The sequence below is a fragment of the Coturnix japonica genome, chromosome 2 (assembly GCF_054131305.1).
Source record: "Coturnix japonica strain WE chromosome 2, WE-NBRP24, whole genome shotgun sequence".
Lineage (NCBI taxonomy): Eukaryota > Metazoa > Chordata > Aves > Galliformes > Phasianidae > Coturnix > Coturnix japonica.
The window spans coordinates 28,456,137-28,461,174 of record NC_140664.1 but is presented as its reverse complement, the minus strand read 5'-3'; the positions used below and the strand labels follow the sequence as shown (position 1 = coordinate 28,461,174).

Sequence of the window (5,038 nt, the reverse complement as noted above, 5' to 3'; positions counted from 1 at the left end):
TCACTGATTGGAATGCTTCCTTGAAAGACTAGTTCAAGCTACTTGTGCGTGCTCCATAGCTCTTTGTCATCAACACAGTTCACATACTTATTGCTCAGTTCCTGTGTCCGCTTTGTCAACTACAAGATTTAGTTCGATCTCTTAAGCATTAGTAAGTACCGTGAAATTAAGCTTTAGCAGTTGATGCTTTCTAGTTTCTAGCCTGGTCAATGGTGTAATTGGTCAGTGAGCATCTGAAGAGTTTTGGTTTTCTATAGAACTTCATTAGATATACGTAAAAATAACTTGGTGTGGATGTGATTTTAAGGGATTAAAAATGTTTCAGTGTAGTCACTGTTATTACTCATTACATGAACATAGCACACATACGTTGTTTTTTATTTTATATGTTTGGAGAATAGTGTTTTAACTAAACCTGTTTAGAAATTAGTTTAAAGTAGATGAAACTGTTTACATTAGCGCTTATTCCAAATTCCATCCACTTTTGAAAACGTCTCTTAATTTGACCCCAGGGAAGTAATTAACTTCATGCTCTTGCAGCAAAGTCACTAAGAGTAAGTACAGCAAATTTTGATTCTATTACACAGCATAATTTTAATGCACTTTTTCCCCCTTCTAATGTGTTTTAATCTATATTGCTGTCTGAGACTGAGAAGTAGCTTTTATAGTTGATATATTGATTCCCAAAACGCTTCCTATTCTGACAGAAATGGAGAAATAAAAAGCTGACCATAATATGAAGTTCCTATAAAGCATCATACCATTTTATGAGGGTAATAGACGAACTTAGAAAGCAGATTTCAGGGTTTGTAGAGTTCTACTTCAGTAAGCAGATACATTATCATACTGGTTTCTGTGAGCTCTGTACTATACCAGAACATATAGATCATCTCTCTGTTTGAACTGTTTGACTGAGGCTCATGGTTGGTGCCCTCTGTGACCATGTATCTAAAAGCGTTCAGACCCTTACCTTTCAATCTCCTGTTCAAAAGTCAATTAGCTGCATGTAGAGAAAGGAGATAACAAATGCCATGTAGATCTTAGAAGAATTGCTTAAGTGCTTGTCAAGAGGTCCTTTGAGACTAATCTTATATTTTCTTTTTAGTTTGTCAAGTAATATCAATGTTATTGCATACAACATCCCTGGAGACAGCCATAACTACAGATTTAGCAGAACTGATAGCATGTCTTTCAAAATGCTACACTGAGATTCAATTCAAGTTTCACATGTAACAAATTCAAAGTGTTAGATTCTCCACTTCAGGAAAAAAACTGATTTGGAAACAGTTGTGGAACTTCTGTCAACTCTGGCCATGCCTGGAAAGGAACAGAACATTAGAAAGATTGTCACCTATCCAAGACATTTCTTTGTTGGCTTCATGGCTTTCCAGTTGCACAGGTGCAGCATGAAGAGCAGGAACTGACGACTTGTGACTAGGCAAATAGAGATTTCTCCTGCTTAGACTATCCTAAACTGCTGCAAATTCAGTGTTGCACTCAGCTTCCTTTAGCACTGGAATCAGAAACTATGACAGTTACTGTGTAAATAGATCAGATTAAAAGTTTTAAATGAATATTGTAAATACGCAATTTGATATGGGAAGGTTTTCCTTCATTCTATAGGACATCACCTGTTACACCTAGGTGAACAAACGTGACACACCTCTTGGTATCTGTCTGTCTTTATCATGCTGTAACCACCAGCTGGAATAAGCAGATCATTGAAAATTTCACAGAAAGCTCCTATCTTAACAACACTAGGCTTGTAGTCATGTATATCAGCTATTTGAAGATCACTCTCTAGCACTGCTTTCCTAGTACACATGGCAGATCATGCTCTTGGCACCTCTACAGCGGCGCTTGTGGGTTAACTGTCAGTGGAGAGAAACAGGCACTACCTGAGTTAGGATCTGGGGATTTTTTCATCCTGTTTTAGTCATGATGTACACGGACAGTTGCTGCAGTATAACTGGTATGTCAGAAATGTATTCTCACAACCAGTCCTATCTCATGGTATCTTGCTTTGGCTTATGCTTTGAGAAGCAGAAGAGGCAGTGGGTACAAACTAGAGCACGGGAGGCTGCCTCTGAAGATCAAGAAAAAACTCTGTGTGGTGCAGGTGACGTAGCACTGGCACAGCCTGCCCAGGGGCTGTTGAGTATCTTCCTTGTCTGAGTGATAAAAGACAATTTTAGGCTTTAAATATCTTCAGTTTTGGTGTTAGCAATCTCTTGCACCATGTACGTGTTGGTTACTTTATGTTTTAATTTCTTTGCAGCTTGGAGCACCAAAGTTAGATGCCTACTGTAGTACAGATTGTTCTTTCCCTGCATGCAGATAGGCCTGGTTAGGTGGTGAATCATTAGAGCACAGTGCATACCTTACCTTACATCGTATAACTGGTGCAGAAGACCTGTTGCTGAGGTAACCTAATCAGGAACCATATCCTTTCACTTCATAATGAATGAAGAATCCAGGAGCAACCTTTGCTCTCTATATTCAATATAAACACTGACACAAACTGTCATAGCTTATGTATGTGGACAAACCCTGAAAAGCCTCGTCTTTATGAGGAACTTGGGCAGTTCAGAGGAATCAAAGATGCATAGCAAATGCACGTAAATTAAAGGATAATACCGTGATCACTGTGGTTCTGGACATGTGCATCTGCACAAGAGTTTAATACCTATTAAAGTGTTAACATCTCAATTTGATTCCTAAGTTTTCTCAGTGTCTCTGAGTAAAGTGTTCCTAAGCATCTATTTAACAAAAACAGATGATCACAACACTAAGTGGTAATCCATTATGTACTTAGCTGCAGAGTCTGTTTCTGCACATTAATGCATTAAACCTAAGTTTTCTGAGTACACAAGCTTGGGGCTCTACTCATTGCTTACAAGTTCATGCTGCACAAGAAGGAAATAAAACTGTCATTCCCAGGCAGAAGCTTTACTCACTGCCCCCAAAATGCAGTTAGGCAGAGCTGGTTGATGAGGGCAGTTGATTTAGGGCTGACATAGTCAGGAAGCTCCTAACCCTGAATTCCAGGTGTTTAGTCACACAGCTGCTCCTCTTCCTTGCAAAAAATAGTGAAGCTGAGAAGTCTAGGGGCAGTCCCTGACAAAGTTAGAAATACAGTTACAGAAATTCCCCAAACCTGGTGTCCTAACCAGCCTGCCATGATTCAACCTGGTCATTAAATACTGATGCATGTAGTGACAGAAAGTTTGGCTTTATTGTGCCATCAAAGAAGCGAAGAAATCTGTACTAACTTCATTTAAACACAGTTTAAGTGGACAACCCAAATGTTTAAAATAACTTCAGAAACTGTATTACAGCTTGCATACTTACCAACTCCTTAATGCTGGCTATGCACAAACAATTAATGTCTGCCACAAAATGCAGAAAAAAAAGCTTTTGAACTAAATGATGAATGCATAGAAGTCATGATAGTTTGTGTGTGTGTGTGTACATCAGTTAGATCAGCAGGATGTTTTATCCCCCTTCCTAAGCAGGGCTCTTAATGAAGAAGTTGCAATGTGTTTTCAAAAACAGCTCCTTTAAACACAGCCTGACCAACTTGCCTTCCAAATGTTAGCCCATTCTGACCAAAAACATTTCAGCAAGCAATATGCCTGTCCCAGTGTCTATGACACTTTGATAATTGGAGCCTTTCTTTCCTAATCCAATTACTGATAAAAGCTGCTGTGGCACTGAGACATGGGGATCAGCTCAAACAGAGCCATTAGCAAAGCCAGTTGCTGCGTCCAGGGACAGATTATTGGTAGGAGAGGAAGAATGGGGTGCTAATATGGCCTTACGGATTTCTTCTCCGTGCCCCATGTTAGCAGCTTCATGCACACACAGCACCCGGCCACATGCTGACATCCAGTCCCCACTGGATCTCAGCTGCAGCCAGCCATTGTCTGAAGGACACTGCCAGCACTCGTCCACACACATCCCAGCTCAGGAGTTACTCTGGGATGACCATACTTACATGTATGCTTGTGTAAATATACCCTTACATTTTGCAATAACTGTAAACTCTTCCAGCTTCATTTAACATAGTATAGGTGCTCTTCATTTTATGCGGTGTCTGTAGGGAGTTCTGATCACCAGCTCTTGCCATGCTGCTTCTACTACTTCAATCTTGCTTCTGGTAGAAGCAGTGGGAGCCCTAACACGAATACATAAGCTCCAAGGGATGAGTGTTTCCTCAAGGCCTCAGCTTTCCCAGGGCTTGCCTGTGAACTGCAGTGCTTGACATGCTGAGGACTGCCAGTTTCTTGTCTAACAAGTGCTCACAGTGGTGGGAAATAAGCACAAGGCAGATGAGACCGAGGCTTCCAGTGGAGGGATCATAAACCAGAACGGTCCAGCAAAAACACTGATACATGGATTTTCTCCTCTCTCACTTGTATCCACACTCCAAACAGCCTGATAAGAAATGCCAGCTTTTCTCTGCTTGCAGAGATTCAAAACAAAAATCATGTAAACAGTTGTTCTCCTTGTTGTTGTTGTTGTTGTTTTTTCCGAACTTACAAAAGTGACCATTTCTCTGGTTCTTTAACTAACAGTTTTGACATGTGAAAGTAACGTGTGGCTCACGTGATACATCATCTTCTAATATGTGCAAAATAAGGCAGTTCATTAGTCTCAGAGCTAAACTGGGAGTTCCCAAGGTTCAGGAATTCAGATTCCTGGATGCTAGGATGGCTCTGAAAATTCAGATTGGTCAAGTGATAGTTCAGGCTGTCTGTTCAGGTGTAGCATTCCTTTACATCCTTATTTTGTGAAGCAAAGCAGAACAAAGAGAGCAATTAGAAGGTGTGTAAGTGTTCTTCCTAGGCAGCAGAACAAAAAAAGCTCTCCACAGTAATGCCAGGTGTATGAAAAGTTTATAAGCTTTGGGAGTAAGTTTTAAAAAATAATTTGAAATATGATTTAATATGGAATCTTTATGTATAGGTAGAGTGCTTACAAGCCACAGCTGGTGGTGGAGGTTTTCTCAAGAAAATAACTCATTTCAGTTTCACTG

General features: G+C 40.1%; 1 protein-coding gene across 1 annotated transcript in view; it reads right to left on the bottom strand.

Annotated features, from left to right (window-relative positions):
* STAU2 (staufen double-stranded RNA binding protein 2) overlaps positions 1–5,038 on the bottom strand; it is a 196,987-nt gene that overhangs the window by 6,842 nt on the left and 185,107 nt on the right. The window lies entirely within an intron of this gene.